The sequence below is a fragment of the Lygodium microphyllum genome, chromosome 14 (assembly GCF_053477565.2).
Source record: "Lygodium microphyllum isolate KBCC chromosome 14, Lygodium_microphyllum_v1.1.10, whole genome shotgun sequence".
Lineage (NCBI taxonomy): Eukaryota > Viridiplantae > Streptophyta > Polypodiopsida > Schizaeales > Lygodiaceae > Lygodium > Lygodium microphyllum.
The window spans coordinates 140,691,015-140,717,240 of record NC_141148.1 but is presented as its reverse complement, the minus strand read 5'-3'; the positions used below and the strand labels follow the sequence as shown (position 1 = coordinate 140,717,240).

Here is a 26,226-nt window from a genome sequence, read left to right as displayed (position 1 = left end):
GACGCAAGATTGGTACATCACCTTGGTAGCGGTGCCTACACAACATTCCTCTCGCAGATTTCGTAAGTATTAATAGGATAGAGTACTCTAATTTAATGACATCCATGTTGATGTATGTATTTCAAACATGAATCTCAAGTACGTTGTTTTTCAATGTTTGTGTGCCACAGCAAGGTTTTACGAATCGTGACCCGATTGCACTAGAGGTGACATACGGGGAGAAGCATGGCTTGAGTGCCCTGATCGAGAAGCTCTATGCTCACGGAGGACCGGTAAGTAGTAATAAATATCATTCCTAATTTGAGAAATCTGTCATTATATATCAGTTTGTATTTGGTACTCACAATTATATATGTATTTGCTGTTGCAGGCTCCCTAACACCTTGGGAAATATGGGAAATTTCCATAGGTTTGGGACACGTGGTCAAATCTTCGGATTTGTCATAACTTGAACACTATAACTCCAAATCAAGCGCTTTATAGCTCAATAGATTCCATTTTTCAAGCGCTTTCCAATGATAGGTCACATCATATGGTTTTGAGAATTTTATGGGCATGTTATCCGGGTGCCACCTTTTTAGTATTCAAAAAATGGGAATTGGGAGATTCCCAAACTCACTAATATTGTGTTCCCTTCAATATTCCACTACAGCGAGAGGAGTTTGTCTGATGCGGATGAGTGGTAGAGAGCAGATTAGGCTACATAAGATTACTCCCCATCTTGTATTATGTAAGGCCTTATGGCCTCTATCCTCCATATGTAATAGCTAAGTGTATATGATTCGGACTTTTATGTTGTAGCATGACTCCATATACACATCTACATGTTATTCACCACATATTGATGTACAAGTGTATACATATTTGCTTTGTCGTAGTAGCACTTCTCAATTTAAGTTCTGTTATTTTCTTTATCAATGCAGTGCACATTTGTGTTAATTAATGTCATGAAAGTACTTGTTTGCAAAGTCTTGTCAATATTTGGGATCGATTGTCTAACTTCTTTGACAACAGGAATTGTCTTTTAGCCCTGTGTGGCTCTAACTGTGGCAGGGCTGCAGATGCAGCCCTGCCACAAAAAAAAAATCTGCAACCATCGGTATTAGCGTCGCAAAATAATTCTGCAATCATCGGTATTACCACCGAAAATTCCTCTGTAACCGTTGCTATTTTCATCGCTAATTTCATCGGTATTAGCGTCGTTAAATAGCGACGCTAATACCGACGAAATTAGCGAGGCAAATAGCGATGCTAATAGCGATGACGGGGATATTTTTCATATATAAAGAAAACGTCGTTATAAACATCGTTATAGCATGTATATGTTGTAGTGATAGCACATCAACACTACTAAGTAAGCAAGCTATTTTGAGGGGAAGGAAAAAAGATTGGGTAGGTGCTGTATCTTCTAGATGCAATTCTTTCACCCAAGTTGTACTCTATAAGGTGTGTGATATGGTAATGCTCATGTGATGTGTGAGTAAGTCCCTTTGAAGAAGAAAAATGCTAGATGCCCTCGAATCCTAGGATCTTTGTGCCTTGAAAATGAAAGCATCAAATATCTAATTGTAACCATCAACTCTTACAAAATGTAAGCCCCACAAGTCTATATACACTCTAACTGTATCTATTCTTATCCACTCATGTAGAAATTTGTTTTTCTAGAATTATAAAATACATCAAGTTTTATAGCCAATCTTAAACTCAACATTAATATCCTGGTTCTTCCAAACTCTTAGGGGTGGATCTCCCCAACCTACACACAACAATACAATAATGAAAAATGGTAATTATAGCAACCCCTTATCTTTTTGTTATACACAGGTCACCCTTGACAAGCAAGAACCATTCATAGGAGCTCATTGGCCTCTTTTTTATCTAATTAGCCTACTCATGGCAACATCACCTCCAATTACCCTTCTAAATGGAAGTCTCACAAGTAGCAACCTAACATGCTACCTTGTCTTTTAGTGCATGGCCTTCTCCTGCCAAAAACGGGCATCCAAGATAATGCTCTTTGAGCCTCACCTAGAGAAACAAAGTGTTGGATATAAGATATCGTTACTTGATATTCACACAAAAGCTGCAACATAGCTAGGGTAAACTTGTAATATGACCAATTTGTTTAAATCAAAATAGAATATATGCAAGCCAAATAATACGGGTCCTATGGAGTCTTTAATTAAATTCTTGCTTCTTTAAGAAGGTAACATGAATGAATATGGATGTCTTACTAGTGTACACTTCATAGTGGCTACACCTAATTTCTTATTCCACACATGAATGTTAGCTTATAACTGTTACAAGTGTTTTGACATTATATCAAAGATGGTAACAAAAAATATAAAAAATACTTGCAGTATCTTTGGGAGCATCCATACTTCACTCTTTCTAGCCCTATTGTATTCTACTAAAACTTCAAATTTAATCAATGATAGTAGTAACATTCTACCCATACATAATAAAGAGGTCTCCAATTAACTTCATGTTTCCTTGAACTTCAATCCCTTATTAGTTTATAGATCCTGGAGTAATAGTTATATGCTCTCACTACAAGGGAATCAGCTAGTAGCAGTGGTCGCTTTTGACAAAAAAATCAGCATCGTTATTTGTGTAACTAACAATACTAATTTACATTTTGATGCAAATAGTCATGTCCCTTTGAGAAAAAAAAAACATTGAAAACCCAAGTGTGGCATTTGTCGAAATCATTTGCAAAAGATAATGAAAAAGAGAGATAGAGAGCTTAGAGCTTTGAGAGGGAGAGAGAGAGAGAGAGGGAGAGGGAGAGCTTATCATGGCCACCACTATATGCAAATAAGAAGGAGAAAGGTGCATAGGAGAGGGGAGGGAAGCTATGAAAGGGAAGCACAAAGGGTTTCATCTTAGAGCCTTTGAGGTACATTGCCTCTTCTTACTTTGTTTTCTTTGTTTTTGTTTGTGAAGAGATGCATTGAGAGAGAGGGCAAGAGAAGAAGGGAAGGGGAAGAAGGAACAGAGAGGACGAGAAAAAGAGAAAGAGAAAGAGGAGAATGGAAACAAAGAAAGAGGGGAAGAGAGAAATAGAGAGATGAAGGGAGGAAAAGAGGAGGTTGAGTGAGAGAAACAATAAGGGAGAGAGGGGGGAGGGAGAAACAAAGAGATAGGAAACAAAGAAAGGAAAAGAGAGAGAAAGTGGGGTGGGGAGAGAAATAGAGAGGGAGGAGAGATCTCGAGTAAGTTACCCATAAATATATGTGTGCATCACGTGAGTTCAAAATAAGGTATTTTTACAATACCATTTTTATACATTTTTTACATATAGAAAGGTGTTATATAAAGGGGTTATTTACAGATTGAATAGAAAAGGATTATATTTTATTTAGAAAAAAATTACAAATAAAGATATTTATAAATAGGCCTTGAATGCACGTGATGTAGAGGTTATACATATAGTAACTTCCTCAAGGGGGAGATAAAAATAGAGAGGGCGAGAGAGAAGGAAGAGAGAGGGAGGAGATAGAAAAGAAAGGTGAGATAAAGACATGGAGGAGAGTGAAAAGGAGAGAGAGAGAGAGAGAAAGAGAGAGAGAGAGAGAAATTGAAGTGGGAGCTCACACTCGACCACCAAGGCCCACCAATCACTTATTGTTTCAAGCATTTCAAGCAAGCGACTAATGGCTATCTCTCACCTAGCAATAAGCGCTCTCGATCCTATGAGTGTAGTGAGCTCACCTTGATACCTGATTGAGTAGCCTCCTCCCTCAAGCACCCTAGTAACTCCATAATCCAAGATGCAAGCTCAAGAAAACTTAATTCTCTACCTTCAAGCTCCATCCTCCATAGCTACGCTTGCAAGACAAGAGAAGAGAATAGAAGAGAAGAAGAGAGGAGAAGATACAGATCTTCTCAATCACGATTTCTCACCCTTACATACACTTTTCCTTACACTTTCACACTCCCTCTCTCAAACACAAGCACAAGCACAAGAAGAAGAGGAGAGCTACTTTAGCCACATATCAAGAATGAGCTCTTCCATTCACTTTTTGGTTTTTATACATGCCCTTATCTCGTTGGGAACCCATCCCCTTTTTACATGACCGGGAATATCGCGAAGGTCCTTGTTTCCTATGCCCTTCTATTTACATTATCCCTTCACCTATATTCGTCTACTCTTTACAATTTGCACACGAGGAAGCTTGGTGCTCTTCCATTTTTCTTCTTTGAGGTTTCCTTTGCGCTTTTCACCTTTTCTTGTCTTTGTTTCCTTTGTTGAGTTTGCATTTCTAAATTTTCTTGGATTTACTTTTGTTTTCTTTTTCCTGGTCTTTCATTGGGGTTAACATTACCCCCCTCCTAATCGAGTGCTAGTCCCATGGCACTTGTAGGTCTCTATGTTGGTGAGGGCTTGGTGATTGAAGGGTTGTCATTTTGTTGATGATGGGGATCTTGTGGGGATTTGACATGGAAGAGAAGCATGTCAGAGTGGTCAAGGCTTTGGAGATCGAGGGTATATTGAGTGGTTGATGGGGGCCTCTGAGGTTGGTGGTTGGTCGCATTTGCATTTACCTACAAAGGGGATGTGTCTACCTTACCATGTGGTGTATTGTATCCATGCTAGTGGAGCTAGGGAGCTGGGTCACCGGAGGCAAGCTTGGGGTGTTTTCTTACACTTGAGGACTCATTTTGTGCATAAAGGAGGTTTGGTGAGTGTAGCTTAGGGATACAGGTCTAACCATAGGTGATTGTGACCTCCTTATGTTGTGTGCCCTAACCTTGATGTGCCCTAAGCATGAAAGTGGGGAACAAAAGGGGCTAAGGGATTAGACATGGAGCCAGCCGACCAAGGCCACTGGATGTGCCTAGGTTGAGGACCCCTAGTAGGTGCAGTGATTATGACACTCATCAAGTGAGATCTTCTTTTCTCGTCTTGCTCTTGTCTTTCTTTTTCCTCTTTTCATTCTCTTTTTCTTTTTCATGTTTCCTCGTTCTTTCCTTTTTTTAAAAAAAATTCTTCTCTTTCTCTATTTTTCTTCTTGCATATGTGCAAGGAGCTAATCCTTGGATTCTAGGTCGTGAGAGAGGAGGTTGGGGGTTTAAGCTATTTACAAAGGAAGTTCCTACTTTGTAAATAGTCTTTTAGGTTCATGCGTACATCTAGAGGAGTTATTGACAAAAATGGATGACTACACCTAGTGAATTGACTATCATTCATGTCCTCTAGTAAGGCCATGCACAAGGATGAAAGGAGGATGGCTTGCATCATCTTGGGTAAGTTACTCATGAATATATGTGTGCATCACATGGGCTCAAAATAAGGTATTTTTAAAATACCATTTTTATACATTTTTTACATATAGAAGGGTGCAATATAAAGGGTTTATTTATTGATTGAATAGAAAAGGATTATATTTTATTCAAGAAAAAATCACAAGATAAGGATATTTATCAATAGGCCTTGAACACATGTAATATAGAGGATATACATATAGTAACTTCCCTGAGTGCATCATTTACCTAGCCATGGTGCAGCTATCTATGCCGGCATTTAGATTAAAAAATAGGGGTGGTAAACAGTGTTTGTGAGAGGTAGGTGGTTGCTTAAGAAAAATCCTAAGTAACCTAAGGTAGTTACAAGTTGTGATAAAGGCATGATCAAGGCAGGAGGAGAATTCACTAAGGAAGGGGGAGATTGATGGTCCTAAGTTGTTTTTAGAGAATACAAGAGCTACCTTTAGTAGCATTTACATTGTAGATTCTAGGGAAGTCATAGCAACCATGGATGTCTGGGTTAAAGTCCACCCCTACCCTTCTTGGATATGGCATGTACATTGGGTAATTTCTTTCATAGGGTAGGGTGTTGCAAAATGACATCCATGTGTCTATGTTCTCACCATCCTAGATTCTCCGCCTCCATTTTGACTGTGATTCATATCCTTTAATAGTCCTGGTGGGCACCTCCATGACCTTGTCTTCCTAGTAGTCATGTGCCTTGGTCCCCCACAATGTTGGATGTGTTTCTCTTTCTATGCTCCACCACTCCCAAAGCCTTTTTCCCATGCTGATGGTGCGCAGATCGGACGCAGAATGCTCACGTGGTGAATCGCGGAAGGTCCCCAAGAACAATGAACTCTACCTTTTTGCACAAAAAACCATGTAAAAGCATGCACGACAAGAGGCAAGAGACAAATTGGGTTCAATCTCCCCCATGCCTTGTGTGAGCGCTTCACAAAGCATGTATTTTATGTATATTTCCATCTTCATGCTCAATAATAGCCCAATTTACAAAAATATGACAAGCTTTTAGCTTTTGAGTTTGCTCTCTACAAAAATAGGAAAATAAAGCTAATGGACGGTGCCCATAGAGTCTGGCACGCCCAATCTCAATGTCCAAATAGAAATAACATATCCGGGCGCATAGGCGCATACAAAATAATAATCAATAATCAATGTCTCCATAGACATAACAAAATATAGGCGTGGCGCCTATCAAAATATAATCCAAAGGTCGAATACCCGCTAGACTCCAATGCTTTCCTCCGCCACTGCTGCTATCTCTACACATCAACTGAAGCATTCACAATCGTTAGTAAAATCATACAATTAAACCGACAAAAGTGAATACCTAGCAGTCTTCAGCTATATAAATAAATCAACTGGTTAGAAATAAATCCTAACCTTAATTTATTACGAGTGCGCACTCTAAACTCATAAATATTTATTAATTTAATATGCATTTTGCGGAATCACCCGCTATGGAATCACCCATGTACACACTAAATTAATGAAACGCCCGAAAAGGACAGGCGTCCCCATCAACTTCTCGCACAAAGAATCCTCTTTGTGTATGAGCCCTGGTCATCTAAGTTTACGGAATCCACCGTAAAACCTCACGGAATCCACCATGGAATATGCCTCCTGGCATCAGCTGATCACTTCCTCCACCACTTTAGGGGATAACACCTTGCTTAGTGTGGGTGGGTATCGAAAGGTGAACTCAAAGGGCTTACTCTTGTTCTCCCATTGCTCTCATACTGCGAGTCCTAGGTTCTAGTTGGTTGAAAAGTATTCTTCTCTCTATGGAATGGGGGCTTCTATGGTTGCCAAGGGTCGTACTCTTAGTCTTCGTCATACTTGCTCCAACATTATTTTCCTTCTTTTCTTAGCATCCTCTTTTCTTTTAGCCATTGCATCCTCAAGTTGCACTTCCTATTGGGTTTCCAATCCTAGAGAGGGTGGTTGGGAAACTTGTTGCTCATCTTGTTGCCTTAGTTCAAAATATTGCCCCTCTTCTAGTGGCAGTACCTGCTACTCTTCCTCTCTCATTGATTCTTGTAGTCCTTGTTCCTCCTTAAAGCCTAACATCTCCACCTTTGAACTGTCAGCCCTCTCCTTAACAGCTAAGGCTAGTTCCCGCTCCTTGTGGCTTGAGACACAATCCATGCTTCATGGCTCTCGGGTGATCTCCAGCTTCCTATTTAGAGTTTCAACGGCCCTCTCCTCTTTTGATTGTGTGATGTCCAAGATGGTACTGAGGAAGGTGTGTTGTTGGGTTTCCAATCTCGTGTTTGTAGCCTTTGCCATGCTTTCTGCTAACACTCTGTCATCTTCTGCACGGGCTAGATGGCTTACTAGGTCTTCTACTCTTGCTTCACTCTAGGTCAACCATGATTTGGCCTTCTTTTTCATCTCCTCTAGGCTCTCACTTTTCCTTTGGGCTAGGGGCCTTATCATTGGCTCTTCGTCTCTCCACTTTTAGGTCACCTTTTCCTTCTCCTCCTCCAAGTACTTGATCTCTCTTTCTAGCCTTCCTTGCTCCTCTATCTCCTTTAGAAGCTATACCTCATTTCCTTGTCTTAAAGCCTTCTCATCTACAGACGATCAGATGCATGCAAGGCACTCAAGAGTGGCATATCAAAGCCGAAGTGGCTAAACGCAGATCATTGGCAGAGACTCAAGGAGGAGGCTATAGATTCTCCAAGATGTTGGTGCGCGACAATAGCAGTGGGAGGTAGGGGTCATGCACCATCTGGGGAGTGGTAGCCACAGGACTTATCTGGAGGACTTTGTAATTTTTTCTTTTATTCTTCTCTCTTTCTTATTTGCAATATCACTTGTACTAACAATCATGTTTCTAACAATTGTATTATGTTTTCTTTGCAACACTCAATCACAAACCGCAATCCCGCTAGTTTGGAGACTTGATATGCAGAGAGGCATGGTCTCACTACACTTATCGATAGACTGTATGCACGCGACAGCCTACTAAGTCAATCATCTTTCCTGTCCATAGTCACTATTTATTTAAAATGCATTATGTATGGTGGACTGATGTGTAGTTGTTTACTTTTCAGAGTCTGTTCAATGCTCCTTTGTATCAAGATGAGCTTTCTAATGGTGAGGATCTGTAGCTTACACTTGGATTTGTGGAGTGCACACCCTATTCTTTTTTAGTCCCATGATCTATGCAGTCATTTTCCATGTACTATTCCCTAGACCTACTTATCATCCTTTGAATAAAATCATATCTTCCTATAATTACAATTAGGATTTCATGTTTGTTTTGGCTCTCCTCTCTCTCCATGGTTCCATGTAATGTCATGAGTTTTCATCACTAGTCTTGTACTTTTTCAATGAATTATCGGTCTTGTGGGTTCAAGTATTTTTTGCGCTCGTCTTGACAATAATTGCATACCCAATATGTAATTCCTTTGTAGAATATTGTCCTGCCACAATTTCTTTTTTCTCTGTAACTGTCGTTATTAGTGTCACTAATTTCTCTACACACATCACTATTGGTGCCACTATGCATGTCGCAGAGCGACGCTGTGAAGGGTTTTCGAAAGTAAAGTTGTGACCACAGAGGACCTTAACTAATTTCAAGATAGAAGATCAATCAAGCGAGATCACAATTCTATTTGAAATAAGGTCACCTCAATTTCGGATAATGGCCCTAAAGTCAACTTGTTCAAGCCTTTTGGTCTCTTGAATGTGGCAAATAGACCTAAATGTATACAATACTAGCTGCACTTCATCTGTTTGAATGCAATCTCATGGAGTCAGAATCGGACATGAACTACAGCAGCTCTCTCATGAGGCCCTTGTAGATGTTTATGAAACATCAGAGCATAAGAGATCCCAAGATGGCTCCAGCCTCTCTTATACAAGAGTTAGAAAGCAGGAATAGAACTGCCATTAGAAGTTGATCAAACATTGCGGAAAAAGATTATACATGGTCAGATGCTTTTATCAAACAGTGATGGCAGATAGTCACAACCACTCAGAATACACATATCCATTAGCATCTGCTTGGTAAGCTTGTAAAGTTCAAATCTCTATTTTTCACAAGGTTGTTGTACTGAAATTCAACACCTTGGCCATATTTGTCCATCTTGAACATAAACTTCAGACATCCAAATGGTATCATGTCAAAGTCCTCTATTATCACAATGTCCACAAGACCATTTATTGACAAGAAGGTCATCTATGCATCAGTCTCATATGGAGTTACAATATAATCAATCTTCTCATACTGTAAATTCAGACTGTATCAGTGACTTGGTGTAAGAATTTCTTAGGCCAAGGTTTTAGTACAGTGCGACATCAGCAAATCATCCAGCAAATCATCCAGTTCCTCCGTAAAGGAATGGTTTTCATCCCTTACTTGTAGCTCTGTTCACGTACTTTAGCTATGGCCTATTCTATGTCTTTGGCCTCGTCCGTGATTTCCGTCAGAAGGTTCATAATTGTGTGAATTTCAATTCATTGAGCTTTCTTGGTTTTGTTGCTGGTGATGACTACTGTTCACCTCGAGTCGTCCAGTCATCACAGCAAAAATATTGCTCAAAGTATCATAGTTGTCATTGAAAGCACTTGATGATGCGCATATTGTTGTCGTATAATCCTTTGTCGTTGCTTCTCTCCTCCTCAAGCTCTCCTCAGCATGCGCAGGCACGGGATAGATTTCAATGCCGAAGAAAATGTTCATGGCCCCTTGTCATGCTTGTCTTCATGTCCGTTTGGCTTCGTTGTTGTTGTTGTGGCATGCTTCACAGTCTTGTTAGAGGCCCGAATTCCCATTCCTTTCTTCTCATATCAGAAGCTTTGATGCTCCTCCTTTGTCATATTTGGTGCTTCCCCCTCTCAAATCAGCGCCACCCCTTCATCCTCGTTCTTTGTCACCTTTTTAAATTCCTCAACAGCAGGCGCACTAAGGAACAGCCTCACTAGCAATGCACAACGGCACAAGTAAGGTAAAATAAACCTCCTTATGACAAACAGAGCTGGCCCTGCTCTCACTGTTAATCTAATCAACAGCCTTCTTCGCAAATAATAGGATCATGTGACTTTTCTTTCTCCCCTAAATTCGATTACACCCAAACATCTGCCGCTTGATCGCTCCCTTCCACATTAATCCTCAAAAATAGGTTGAAAGCCTCCCCTTTCTTGTTCGATGGCAGACTCCCTAATCATAGAAAGCTGTTGCTTTTTTCTCTCTCTGTTGCTTTTTTCTTTCCCTCTTTGCTATACCTACTTTGGCATCATCCTTCTCCTTGAGAATCTGGTGTGGTTCCTTGAGCTTACTTTTCAGATCCTGAGAACAGAGATCCCTTTTTTCTTTCCCTCTTTGCACTACCTACTTTGGCATCATCCTTATCAATGAGAATCTGGCAAGGTTCCTTGAGCTTACTTTTCAGATCCTGAGAATAGAGATCCCAAAATATCCAGTAGCACAAGATATTCTACTTTTCGTAAAATTTTTGCTTTTTGATTAGACTCTCTCTTCCACAAAAACCTAACAAAATGGACAGTCAGATACTTTCGCAAGTCACTGATCTCTAATTCTTTTTACATAAACAACACTTCTTCCTAAAGCTGATGATACTTTTTCAAGCTCTGACCTCATTGCTATTTTCAGCCCATCATGTAAATGGTTGACATCCTGTGAAATGTGGCATTTCAAAGAGTACACACTCTCTTTTTATGTTTCTTGCTCTCCACTCTCAGCACAAGCAATCTTGCTGGTTAGATCAATGCTAAAGAGCTCCTTGACAACTGATGAAGATAACCTGCCATCACCCGTAGGCTACAAATGCTGAGACAAAGTGTAAAGCAATTGTGTCTAGCATTCTTCAGCATCTTGTTGCATGTATGCACCAGTGTTTTTCTGCTATGCAAATTGTGGATACTTTCCTCTCAGAACCGTCCAAAACCGAATAGGAGCTATAGCCCTGTGAATTGTATCAAGTTCATTAAATAATTCACGGGTAGCAAGTGTTAAAAGATGAGATGAAGGATCTAGTTCATTGGCACCTCCCCCAGAATATTTCTACAAGGCATCCTTGAGTTCAAGAATAGCATGCAAACTTTGTATAGTAGAGTTTATATATCAAGTGTTCCTCAAGTTAAGCAGCCTTGCTGTATGACCCTTAACTTCTTGCACAACAGTATCACCACCTTTGCTATGATCTGCCCATGCAGAACAAAATGCAAACACAACGACTAAGTATGTACAAAGTAACAAATGTCACACACACAACTTTTTGGTGGATTTCACACCTCGAATGCGTAGCAGTATGACATTCACCCCCTCTGATCTTGCACATCCTCCGGATGGGCCAACTACCCATGATCATTGTCATCAAGTTCCACGAACAGATCAATCTCTTCATTGACTATTTTCGGTATATCAACAAGGGTATCTGTCATATCATCTGTCTCTTCTACTTCTCTTGCAAATTCTTCCAATGCATAATCCTCATCATCTCTTTTCTTGAAAATCTTGATTCTTTTTCCTGCAATGGCCACTTTAAGCACTGTCCCATCCAATTCTGTCAGCTCATATATTGCATTGTCAAAGACATGTCTAACTATGTATGGCCCAAACCATCTTTTCACCATCTTTCGAAGTGCAGTCTGCTGATTTTCAAGGCTGCTATCAAAGACTAATACCCAGTCTCCCTCTTCTATTGCTCTAGGCCGCAAGCGATGCCTACTATCAAACCTGTCCTTATTTCTAAGTCTAGCAACCTTCAACCTGTCAATAGCTAGCTGAATATCCTCTGGTCTTCTCTCCAACTACAGAATCCAAAGAGCTAAGGGCTCCTCTCTTATCAAATCCTCCTGCCAAGGTAAAACTGACCAAGTCAAAGCACAAGTATCAGTCTCGGCATAACTGATTTCTGACCATACATCAACTCTGCGGGCATATATCCTGTGGTAACACTGTGAGTGGTACGATCAGCCCACAAAGCAAATGGTAGAAGTCTCGGCCATTCTCCAATCCGTCCTCTGCATGCTTTGGCTAATGCTTTCACTATCGGTGGATGCCCTCTTTCACTCTTCCCATTTCCCTCTGGATTGTATGCTGTGATTAGAGCCAACTTGATTCCTAGTTGAGAGAAAAAATCCCTAGCTTCATCCGCAACTAATTCACCACGATCTGTAGTGATCTTACCCACACAACCATACCTGCAAAAAATTTCTTCCAATAAGAACTTACACACTGCACTAGTGGTCTTCGTTCTCAAAGGTCTGCCCTCAACATGATTGGTAAGATCTTCTCTAGCCAAAACAATATACCTCATCTGCCATAGACCCATAGGCATAGTAACCAAGTCAACTACCCACTTATAATGAATGCATAGAGGATAGGTTGGATGAAGCTCATCTCGATGACGCACTACGGAATACATCTGACAGTCTCTACAAAGTGAGAAACATCTTTGTACATGTCTTTCCACCAATATTTTTCCTTCATTTTCTCATAAGTAGCCCACACTCCTCTATGACCAGCCCAAGGACTCTCATGAAACTCCCTCATCACCTGTAACTGGGTCTCTTTATCGCAGACAACCCGCAAGGGTAATCCACCTCTTTTCTTCGGGTGCTTTCAAAGAAATCCATCCTTGAGGAAATAACCATAGGCTTTTCTTCTGATCTTCTTGAACTCTTCATCTGTCCATTCATCTCTTTTGCTTAGTGCACTAAGGTACTTGCCAATCTGCAACAACCAATCTCCAACATAGAGTTCTTCTATGAAAGCCAAAATATCATAGACATGGCAAACATGATCAACCATAGTGGCTGAAATTTCTGCATCATCCTCTTTTGCAAGTAGTGTCTCCTCATCATCATATCTGGCTCTAGACAGCATATCCGCCATACTGGATTATCCTTCCCTGCTATGTGTTTAAATTCTGGATTTAATGACTTGATGCATGCAATCCATCTCAGCATAGCTATATCCAGAGTAGAGCAACTCGTAATCATACCTATCAATGGCAAGCAATCTGTCTCTACCACAACTGAGGCTCCAATAAAGTACTCCTTGTCACATTTGAGAGCCGTAAAAATTCCCAGTAATTCCCTCTTGATTTGCGGATACATCCTCTGTCTCTCGTTTAGGACTTTCACCCCAAACCGAATAGCATACATGTTTCCATCTGCAACATCTTGACCCACAGGCCAACCTATGCCGATTGGACTAGTGTCAACTGTCAATACAATAGGCCTTCCATAATTATAATCTACTTTCCTGAGAGTAGGAGCAATCTGCAATAACTTCTTCAATTTCCGCATGGCTCTAGTGTGGCTCTCATCCCAATAAAATTTCTGCCCCTTTCGAAGCAACTGATATAAACAATCTGCTATGTGTGCAAAATGGGGTATCCAAATCATATAAAACACACAGGCTCCAATGAATCTCCGTACCTCTAAAGTGGTAGAACAATATTTCGTAATCTTGCCTATAGCATCCACCTTCTCAGGTGAAGGTTTCCTGCCATAATACCCACACATATGTCCAACAATGACAAGCTCATTTACTCCAAAAATAGATTTTTGCCCTGATAGTGTCAAGTTCACTTCTTCTAACCTAGCCAAAATCTTTTCATAAGCTGAAATATGATGAACCACAAAGTATCTGCATCCCTGCTCATTTAGACTCTCATTATTCTCTTCTTCTACACACCCCTTAATGGGCACATCATCCAAGAAAGGCATGGTAAGCTGAGGTATGTACTCACGAAGAACCTTATGCATGGCATTCATCATATGCGCAACAGAATTAGTGGCACCTTGAGGTAAGGTACACATCCTGACAAGCCCAGTAGGAGTCCCCATAGTGGTTATGTCCCTGCTTTCCAAAGCCAGCTAAAACTGATCATATCCCAAATACAAATCACCTAAAGAATAGATGGCACGTCTAGCAAATGCTTCTGCAAACTCATCCACAACTGGACCTATACCAACATTCCTGATAGTAACTCTGTTTACTGGCTGCATGTCCTATATAAATCGGAGAGTACCATTCTTCTTTGGAACCATAAACCACCTATTTGAGTATGGTGCAGATGATGGCTCTAGGATTCCCATCCTGATTTTCTCATTCAACAAGTCAACTAGCTTTGGCAAGTGTGCCTTAGGCACTCGAATAGGTCGGAGGTTCCATGGAATATGAGGAATAGTAAAGATCACCATAGGGGCAACAATATCTAGATTCACACATCCAATCTCATGCGAGAAGAAAGCAAACCCCCTTCCATGTCGCTCAAGCATATCCTGAAAGCATTGCTTCTCTGAGGGTAGCAAGAAATCACCATTTCCAATTTTTAATTCAGCAAGAGTCTCTCCTGAAAATTTATGGCCTAGATGCTCTGGATTCCTCAAAATTTGCTACTTGTGGTGGTAGCCCTCTCTATTTGCTGATCACTATCAGGTGGAAGCGGTCCAACTATCGACTTCACCTTCTTATCCACTTTCTTGTATTTCGTGTCAACCCTGGCTTCATTATGATCCTCTGCATTACTCAAATCTTATTTGTAAATCAGCAATTCTGCACTCTGGTGGCTGAATATCCTCAGTCCTCTGCTCTATGGACTACATAGGAACAACCCTAAACTCTAGATGCTGAAATACTTCAGCAGTAAACTCTATTGGCTGAAACTTTTCAGCCCTCTGTGTCTCTGTAGGCTGATCATAATCAGCCGAAAAATCTATTTGCTGAATTTCTTCAGCACTCAACACTTTTTGCTAAGTCACCTCAGCCTCTGACTCTATCTATGACACAAAATCTGAAATTTGATGAAGCATGTCTAGGGACTGCACTGATACATTACTATGAGAACTCTGCATATAAGTTTTCAGCATATTTTCCATCTCTGTCATCGTATCTGCACAAACCATACTATCATACATCCCATCTATATGCTCATCATCCTCTAAAATACCTACATTTTTCAAATCTTTCTCCTTTCTTCATATGTATTGCCTGGCAGCTCTAGGCAACTTTGAAATCTTTTGATAACTCATCGAACTGTTTGCTGAAATTCCAACAAAATTGGAGGAGAAAACACTACTGCCAGGAGGCGAGAACTCCAATCTCCTCTGCTCTGTACCACCGTCATCTCGTGCGGGACAACGATACTTAATGAAAACCCGAATCCCTCAAAGTGGGCAATGGTGCATCTCGAAGAGTATCCCTGTTTCTAGCATGGTTTACACACACAGTCATAAACTGAACTACTCTCATACCATCTTTACTGCGAATCCGTGCATAAGTAGATCCATCATCCATTACTTTCGTCTCCATGCGCATCTGTGTGATGAATGGTTGTCCAAGAATGATGGGATAAGAGCATGAATCTTGCACAAAGAAATGGAAATCCTCCTTTACATCTCCAATAGAAATCCTGACATTGGGACAGGCAGCATACAAATCACCTGTTGTTGTTGGCGGCTCTCATATGCCACCCATGCTCTGCATCCATAGGCCATCTATTACTTTCATAAACTCCACGAACTATGAGATTAATCTCTGAACCATGATCCACCAAAGCAAAATAAGGCACCTATTTCTCTCCAATTTTTACCATTGTTTCTGTAGTTGCCCTAGCCCAATGACTCTATGAAAAATGACTATGCGGTATCAAGATAGGCTCATTAGTTTTCAGCATAATGTATAGGCTGAACCCTCTTCTCTATCTGCAGAAAAACAGAAGCATTCTCAACCATAACCTCATCCTCATCCTCATCCAACTCCCCAATCAAAACTCCCTGTGTATCAGAAGTAGGCAATGCATGTCTTTTCCTCTTCAAGACTTCTTGAAACTGATCTTGAAACTCTCTTTTCGAGATGCCCAAAACCTGAAAAATAGTAAAAGTCACCTCACTGCCAAGTATCTTATCATTAAATATTTTCTTCATGTCCGTAGATGTCTCAATATCGGACATCAATCTAAACCCTGGCTGCTTTCTCTCTCTAGGCTCTTGCCTCTTTTCTTTCTTTTGAGCATCTTCCATCTGTCGTTCTGGCCTTGGTCTCAAAGATGGCCCTGCAGTAGGTGGAGTAACAAACTCACCCCCTCTAGTCTTTTTAGCTGCATTTGGATTCTCTTCATCTTTCTTGCGCTTCTCCTCAACAAGTACATCTGCTCCCTGAGACTTAGCCAAGTAGGCATAAATAGTGTACCTATCAACAGGCGAATCCCAACCTGTCTTAGATCTAATGCTAGAACCTGCACTAGTCAAAACAGTCTACTGAATCTTTCCCTTGTTTGCCATCTCCAAAGCATATGTCCATAATGCTGACTGAATTTCTGAACCTTTCTCAATCTGGACTCCATATGCAGAGGCATCTCCTCTAGCTGCCACATAAGAAGTATGCGTAGCCATATCATCTACTAATTTCTTCATTCCGCCTTTCCCAAAATTGGTAGCAAGCGAAGCTCCTGTTTTAGTCAACCAGATCTTGCCATCTTGTTTCCAAAATACCAAATTATTCCTCCTTACATCTTGAAAAGTTTCACAATCCCTGCAATGTTGATGGTCTGTACTATCACACCAAATACATCTTCGATCTCTCCTAGGTGCACTAGGAGCACTCCTAGGTGCAGTAGGAGCACTAAAAGAAATAGTAGGTGCAGTCAAAGCAAACTTCTCTTTCAATTTCCCCACCAATTCTGCTTTAACTGACTCCAGTGTCAAATTTGTTATGCCTTTGATTATGTCATCAAGAGAGGGAGCCAGCATCAGCCTTGGAACAGAAGGAACAGGAGGAGTAGAAACAGTAGGCACTGGCATAGGCCAAGAAAATGGCTGAGGAAGAGAGGAAATGACAGGGGTAGAAGCAGGCATAGGAGCAGAAGATGGCGTCGATGTCATGGATCCATTCTATAGGTGGGTCTTCCATATCTGCCTCTTGGTCAAAGTCAAGACTGCATCCTAGGCGTCTTGCCAATCCGTTTTAAGACCCATAGGCTTCATGCAATCCTCAAGAAGCTCTCCTAATTCTTCCTGAAGAGCAGGATCTGCATCTTGCAAGAAAAGCTCAACTTTCTCAAGATCCAATGCTTTTTGTTCAATGGCATCAAGCTAACTATACCTCTCTTCAAATTCTCGTATCAATTCTGAAACAGCTAGACCTTTGTTTGGCATGTAGACCCACTCTCAAAATGATCGCCGTGTAGGTATTCCAAAATCCTCAAGAAAATACTCCTCTTTCAGGGCCTTCTTAAAATCTTACCAATACGAATTTTGAAGGAAAAGATCAATCACTTTTACCCTCAAGGCAGGTGTGAAAAGGCGAAGGAAATATTTACTCATAAGTCTTGTTGGTACTCCAAAAAATCCCATCTTGATCTCATATGTCTTCAAATAAGCCGATACATTATGGCCATCAAATAGCTTCTTTTCATTTTCAACTGCTTCAATTGCCTTAGTCGTGCTGATTGCATTCTCCTACTCTGAATATGGTTGCCTTTGCTGAGACAACTGTTGTTGATGCATTTGCTGCTGCTGCTGCATATACAATTGTGTCTGCTGATTTTGAAGCTACATATACATAGACATATTCTACAAAATCTGCTTTAAATCATCCGTTGAAGTACTTGAAGCAACAATCAATGATGGAGTCCAAGTAGAGGACAAAGCACGAATCGTAGAAGAGGCTGAAATTGATGGTGAAGTATCTCCCATCCTGAAATTTAAATGTGACACTTTCACGTCGGGTTCACCAAAGATGTCAAAGGGCTTTCGAAAGCAAATTCGCGACCACAAAAGACCTTGACTAATTTCAGGATAGAAGATCAATCAAGTGAGATCACGATTTAATTTGAAAGAAGGTCACCTCAATTTCGAATAATGGCCCTATAATCAACTTGTTCAAGCCTTTTGGTCTCTTGAATGTGGCAAATAGACCTAAATGTACACAATACTAGCTGCACTTCACTTGTTTGAATGCAATCTCATGGAGTCAGTATCGGACATGAACTACAGCAGCTCTCTCCTGAGGCCCTTGTAGATGCTTATGAAACATCAGAGCATAAGAGATCCCAAGATGGCTCCAGCCTCTCTTGTACAAGAGTTAGAAAGCAGGAATCGAATTGCCGTTAGAAGTTGATCAAACATTGCAGAAAAAGATTATACATGGTCAGATGCTTTTATCAGACAGTGATGGCAGATAGTCACAACCACTCAAAATACACATCTCCATTAGCATCTGCTTGGTAAGCTTGTAAAGTTCAAATCTCTATTTTTCACAAGGTTGTTGTACTAAAATTCAACACCTTAGCCATATTTGTCCATCTTGAACATAACCTTCAGACATCCAAATGGTATCATGTCAAAGTCCTCTGTTATCACAATGTCCACAAGACCATTTATTGACAAGAAGGTCATCTATGCATCAGCCTCATATGGAGCTACAATACAATCAATCTTTTCATGCTATAAATTCGGACTGTATCAGTGACTTGATGTAAGAATTTCTTAGGCCAGGGTTTTAGTACAGTGCGACATTAGCAAATCATCCAGTTCCTCCGTAAAGGAATGGTTTTCATCCCTTACTTGCAGCTTTGTTCACGTACTTTAGCTATGGCCTGCTCTATGTCTTTGGCCTCCTCCGCGATTTCCGTCAGAAGGTTCATAATTGTGTGAATTTCGATTCATTGAGCTTTCTTGGTTTTGTTGCCGGTGATGACTACTGTTCACCTCGAGTGGTCCAGTCACAGCAAAAAGCTTGCTCAAAGTATCATAGTTGTCATTGAAAGCACCTTGATGATGCACATATTGCTGTCGTCTTATCCTTCGTCGTTGCTTCTCTCGTCCTCAAGCTCTCCTCAACATGCGTAGGCACGGGATAGATTTCAACGCCGAAGAAAATGTTCATGGCCCCTTGTCATCCTTGTCTTCATGTCCATTTGGCTTCTTTGTTGTTGTTGTGGCATGCTTCACAGTCTTGTTAGAGACCCGAATTCCCATTCCTTTCTTCTCATATCAGAAGCTTTGACGCCCCTCCTTTGTCGTATTTGGTGCTTCCCCCTCTCAAATCAACGCCACCACTTCATCCTCATTCTTTGTCACCCTTTTAAATTCCTCAACAGCAAGAGTACTAAGGAACAACCTCACCAGCAATGCACAATGGCACAAGTAAGGTAAAGTAAACCTCCTTATGACAAACAGAGCTGGCCTTGCTCTAATTGTTAATCCAATCAACAACCTTCTTCGCAAATAATAGGATCATATGACTTTTCTTTCTCCCCTAAATTCGATTACACCCAAACATATGCCGCTTGATCGCTCCCTTCCACAGTAATCCCCAAGAACAGGTTGAAAGCCTCCCCTTTCTTCTTCGATGACAGACTCCCCGATCATAGAAAGCTGTTGCTTTTTTCTCTCTCCGTTGCTTTTTTTCTTTCCCTCATGTTATACCTACTTTGGCATGGTTCCTTGAGCTTTCTTTTCAAATCCTGAGAACAAAGTTCCCAAAATATCCAGTAGCACAAGATATTCTACTTTCCGTAAAATTTTTACTTTTTGAGATTAGAATCTCTCTTCTAGAAAAACCTAACAAAATGGACAGTCAGATACTTCCGCAAGTCACTGATCTCCGATTCTTTTTACATAAACATCACTTCTTCCTAAAGCTGATGATACTTTTTCCAGCTCTGACTTCATTGCTATTTTCAGCCCATCATGTAAATGGTTGACATCCTGTGAAATGTGGCATTTCAAAGAGTATACTCTCTCTTTTTTTGTTTCCTGCTCTCCACTCTCAGCACAAGCAATCTTGCTGGTTAGATCAATGCTGAAGCGCTCCTTGACAACAATTGATGAAGATAAACTGCCATCACCCGTAGGCTGTAAACGCTGAGACAAAGTGTAAAGCAATTGTGTCCAGCATTCTTCAGCATCCTACTGCATGTATGCACCAGTGTTTGTCTGCTGTGCAAATTGTGGGTACTTTCCTCTCAGAACGGTCCAAAACCGAATAGGAGCTACAGCCCTGCGACTTGTATCAAGTTCATTAAATAATTCACGGGTAGTAAGTGTTAAAAGATGAGATGAAGGATCCAGTTCATTGGCACCTCCCCTAGAATATTTCTGCAAGGCATTCTTCAGTTCAGGAACAGCATGCAAACTTTGTACAATAGAGTTCATATATCAAGTGTTCCTTAAGTTAAGCAGCCCTGCTGTATGACCCTTAACTTCTTGCACAACAGTATCACCACTTTTAATCTCGTAATTCAAGACTGCTTGGTCGATTATCTCAACTCAAAACTCTCCATACTATTGCACATGCTCTATGGACAAATGACGTTTCCGACGAATGGCCAATTTGCATTGCATGCATGGACAAGGAACACGTTGATTGAGCCAAGCCTCACATTCCCCACCATGTTGGTCGTGAGTGCTAGACATCTTGACTGCGATGTAATGGAATGATAATTTAGTAACGATTCTATATTGTATATTAGGACCACTCCACTATATATATTTTAGGTCTTTTTTTTTAAATTTTCGTACCTATCTCTTTGAGTTGGGCTCTAAACTTATCTATCTTTGAGGTCGGATCTAAATTATGCTCACACAGATACATTTTTATAATAGTTAATAGATCTTCCACTATGCCTTGAAAGACACAACTCCTTTTGAAGCCTTTATAGGTCAAACGCTAGTAGTGAGTTGTTTGAAAGTTTTTGGAAGCATTACTTATGCTCATAGAAAGAAATTAGACTCTAAATCTCTCAAACGTATTCTCATGAGTAATAGTAACATCACCAAAGCATTTTACTTTTATGATCCTAGAAAAAGAAGTATTTCTACATCTAGAAATATCATTGTGGATGAATTGTCAGGATTGTGGGAGAGAAGGAAGGAGTCTCACTTGTAGCTTTCTTGCTTGCACAATGGGGGAATACACACAAAGGTGGAGGCTGAAAACAGTTTTCCTCTTCTTAGTTGTGTAAGCCAAAAGAACTCTAGTACAAAGAAATAGGAGAACCCTATATATGGGTCTCAAAACCAAACTCAACTAACTAAGGTGGCATACTAACTGAGCCACGAACTAGAGTAGATAAGGATAGCTGTCATCTAGCTATTATTCATGAGTGGTCTACCAACCGCATCTGCAAACTGACACGTCGGTGACAAAACTGCACAACGGTCACCCTGGAGTATCACAAGTGGAGCTCGATATCTCAACACTCCCCCTCGAGCTCAATCCCAATTCCTGCACACCAAGCAGGTCTCTGAACTTGCGCAGCTTCTCTGCGCCCAATGCCTTCGTGAATATGTCAGCTACCTGATCCTCTGTGCTGACATAAACTAGATCAATAAGACCTAGTAAAACCCTCTCCCGCACATAGTGATAATGCACCTCAATGTGCTTTGTTCTAGCATGATAGACTGGGTTATTTGCCAAGTGTATACTACTCATGTTGTCACAATAAATGACAATTGGCCCATCTGTAGGCTGATGCATATCATAAAGTAGCTTATGCAACCAAGCTACCTCACATGCAGCCATTGATGCACCCCTGTACTCGGCCTCTGTGCTCGACAAGGCAACTGTAGGCTGTTTCTTGCTGCTCCAAGTGACTGCAGTACTCCCAAAAGAGAACACATATCCACTGGTAGATCTTCTATCAGAAATACTACCAGCCCAATCAGCATCAGTATATCCATGCAGCTGTATTTGAGCCCCAGTCTCATAAAATAGTCCATACTGCAATGTGGACTTCACATACCTGAGTATGCGTCTAGCCGCATCCAAATGCGGTTTCCTTGGAGCCTGCATAAATTGACTTACCAATCCAACAGCATAGCTCAAATCTGGCCTGGTAATAGTCATATAAATCAAGCTTCCTACTATGCGTCTGTACATAGTAGGGTCTTCCAGAAGCTCACATGCATCTGCGCTCAGCTTCACATTCTGCTCCAAAGGAACTGAAATAGGCTTATAGCCTATTATCCCATATTTGGATAGCATGTCCAATCCATACTGCCTCTGCAAGAGCTGTATCCCACTTGGTGATCTAATCACCTCAATGCCCAAGAAATAACGCAACTCTCCCAAATCCTTCATCTCAAACTTTTGCTTCAATAGCATTTTCACATGAAGGATATCTTCATCACTGTCACCTGCCATAATCAAATCATCAACATAAATGACAAGTAGCATAATACCTTTCTCTGTTTTTCTCACATAAAGTGAGAAATCTGCCTTGGAAATCTGAAAGCCAATAGTGACAAGATACTGTCCTATCTTGTCAGACCATGCTCTAGGTGCTTACTTCAAGCCATACAAAGCTTTCTTCAACCTGCAAACAAACTCAGGATGAACAGCATGCACATAACCTGGTGGCTGCTCCATATAGACCTCTTCTTGCAAATCACCATGCAAGAAGGCATTCTTTACATCCATCTGATGTAAAGACCATCCCTTTGATGCAGCCATAGCAATGACTACTCTTACGGTTGCCATCCTTGCAACCGGACTGAATGTTTCTTCATAGTCAATGCCATATGTTTATGCATATCCCTTGACTACTAATCTTGCCTTGTATCTGTTCACAGAACCATCTGCATTGTGCTTCACCTTATAAACCCACTTACAGCCAATAGCATTCTTACCTTTAGGCAAAGGTACCAATTCCCATGTAGCATTTGATTCCAAGGCATCCATTTCTTCATCCATGGCTTTCTCCCATTTTTCTTTTCCCATGGCTTGCTCAAAAGAAGTGGGTTCTGGTTCCTGTATCACTTTGACCATATATGCATAGTGGATGGCTGCTCCAATACCTTGCCATCCTCTTGGATGGGCCATGTGGTACCTGCCATTGTACTAGCATCACTCAGTGTTATGAGGAGCCATGTTGTAAATATTGCACTATCATTCGTTCGAGAACATGTTTGAGATTATTGCACAATGTGCATTAGATATTTTGGACTTTAGTTTTCTTGGTGTTTTTCAATGTTTTCTTGCCCTTGTCCTGCTTCTTACTCTTAATGGGCTTTTTCCTCCTTTTTAGAGTCACATTTCTCATTGTTAGATTATGTCTCTATGTTGGAATCAGAATTGGAATCTCTACTATCATTGTTGTGATGCTTTTGGATAGACTTATTGGATTTCCTTTCTTTTTCTAACTTTTCTTTTGATAGATATTGTTTTAATCTTGGAGCTTTCTTGATATTTGCCAGGGTATTTGCAACAAAAGCTAAAATTTGCATGTTGTAGCAAAGAAATCAGTGTATAGAGACAATATAAGTATGTTGACTAGAAGATCAGATTACCTTTGGATAGTGTTAATGATTTGCCAATGGATATGAATAAGATTGGAGTCACGGGATGGTCTAACCAACCAAAGAAGATCTGGATGTTATACAGAAGATTTTTGCAGGATAGAAGACTATGCCATTAGAAGTTTTGATGATCTATGAAAACTTACCTACTTTGATTCTTCCATATGATCCAGGAGGATGCTGTGATATCCTACGTTAACATGATTACCCAGATGATTACCCATATGATCCTAGTGGGAATAATGTTGCAAGTGGTAAACAAGTTGGCACATGCCGGAGGATGTGCAGGTTTGGAGGGGGTGGATGTCGTGACGGTGCGCGTTTACCACTGCAAACCTGAGGGCGGAGTTTTTGGCCAGGATTTTCAACTCTTTAGTCAGCCTCATTATGAGTTTATTTTCCATTGTGTGTATCTTTTGTGTTTGCATTTGCATGACACACGAGCACCTGCAGTTAGGCTAGGCACATTTTCTTCAATGCATTCATAATTCTTGTATGAAGCATCGCTCGATTGATTGCAAAGCATGGATTCTAATTTGCAAACTGCATGGTGTTTGGGCATGAAGTTCTTTTTCAAAGTATGTTCTTGATAGGGCACAAAGCATGGAAAATCGGTTCACATGAAGGTTTCTATTTTGAAGACTCATGGACTTGAGGAAAATATTGTAATTTAGATGTTGCCAGTGCAGATGATATGGCTCTTCATAAGAAAAATTAGATAATTATTTTAGCAATTTATGAAAGCTAAAAGTTATCTACTCATTTTATGGATATTTAAGGATAAAACAAGCCCTACAAAAAGAATGGGGTTGTGAGTTCAATATGAGCATCGATAACATGTATCTTGCACAATAAAACAACTTGCCACGTTGGTACATTTGGCATTGACAAAGCTCATCGAGATTTCACATACCTTCTATAATGGCCTCTCTTCGTATTTATTGAGATATAATTCACCATTGCAATCTTTGTACTTCGTGAAATGGAAGAATGTTTAATACCCATGGATAACAAACATCAACATGCTGCACATACTTTGTATCTAGAACGTCTTGTCTACAAAAGTGCATTGCAAGGAACTAAACCCCAAACTAAATCTAATCACCCTTAGTGCAACGAACTTGGTTAATAGCTTTTCTAAAACATTAAGCTATTGTATGATATGTACATGATTATGGAAGTTTTTTTAAAGGGTGATAAGGCTGAACGTTTGCAAAGAAACGACTGATGGGCAGTCTTAAAAAGAAGAAGCTAGGGAAAATATTGGTGGAGGCAGCATAATTCACATAGTAAATGATGTCAGCAGCCAACAACAACTGGAAAAACTAAAAGCATGCCAAGAATCGAATGGATTTTGGAAAAAGCTTCAATAGAAAAACTATGGATTTTTTTAATGGCGCTGATTATAAATAAAAGGTGACGGAGGAAGGAAGGACAAGGTCGACACGATGCTTTAATCAATGACGCTTTTGCAAGATGGTGACTCGCTATAAAAGCGATGATAGAGGGGGGAGCTCGGAGGAGACGAGGAGAGATCATCGGCGAAGGCTACTGTGACAGAAGGATCGCAGGACAACTGCAACGAGGAGGCCGTTGGAAGAAGGAGCAGAGAGGACTGCTATGAGGTAACGAGGATTGGAAGGCCAGCGGAAGATGAAGCTGCAGGAACGAGACGAAAGCGAGGAATGAAGACAATGACTGTCGGCTGGCACTTGATTGACAATGATGGCATTAATGACGAAGCTGAAGCTGACGATGAAGGAGGAATCGAAGGACAATGCTGTTGCGACAGAAGTGACGTAGGAAGAATCATGAGGAGGCCATAGGGGAAGGAATCAGAAGACTGCAACGAGGAGTCCGCTGAAAGAAGGATCGGCGAAGCTCTACAAGGCAGTGTAGAAGGAGACGGAAAATAAGACAAGATGACACATTAAAGGATTGAAGAAGAGAGCCAAAGTTGTCGACGGTGCTGAAGTCGATGTTAGCGACAGCAACAGAAGAGATGACTACGAACAATGGCCGCATGCCGAACTGGGTTGACGCTTTAAATAAGGAGGCCCGAGTCTGAACACACCTTTGTCAACAACAAGCTGCATAAACTTATTCTGCCATTCTGAATTATCGTTTCCATATGATCACTACGAATTATTTTTACTGACTATCCTAGCTTTCTTTCGTTCGTATTCAATGGAGATGCTAAAGAGTGGTGATGGAACAATTGATTCCACCCTACAAAGTGAACTAACGGGCAGGCTTTAGATCTTTATTACTTGGAAGTTCCTTCTTCATCAATACCAAATATACTTCAAATATTCCTTTCTTTTCATACATGATGTATTAAGCTCTCTTGTGATTAAACTTGGGAGTTCTTTTGTGAATTGATTCTTCTATTCTATCCCTTGTGAGTAGCAATCAAGAAATATATGTATGAGAACATACCGAGAAAATTGAAATCTATGTATCATGCTGACACATGAAATCGTTCGAATGAAAATCCTATTCATTCCTTTACTCCATGAATTTATTTTGACTTAAGTTCTCTTCTTAATCTTTTTGCTCCCATCTTGCTAAGTGTCCCTACGCCGAGAGAATTCACAAACTTCCGCGCGTATTATTCTGTGCGACAACGGATAAAGGCATCCAGATCTTGATTGGAAGATCTAG

The 26,226-nt window shown here is 40.6% G+C and overlaps 1 pseudogene; it reads right to left on the bottom strand.

Annotated features, from left to right (window-relative positions):
* Positions 1–10,444: 10,444 nt before the first annotated feature.
* On the bottom strand, positions 10,445–23,948 carry LOC148026170 (uncharacterized; annotated as a pseudogene).
* Between the last annotated feature and the right edge of the window lie 2,278 nt (positions 23,949–26,226).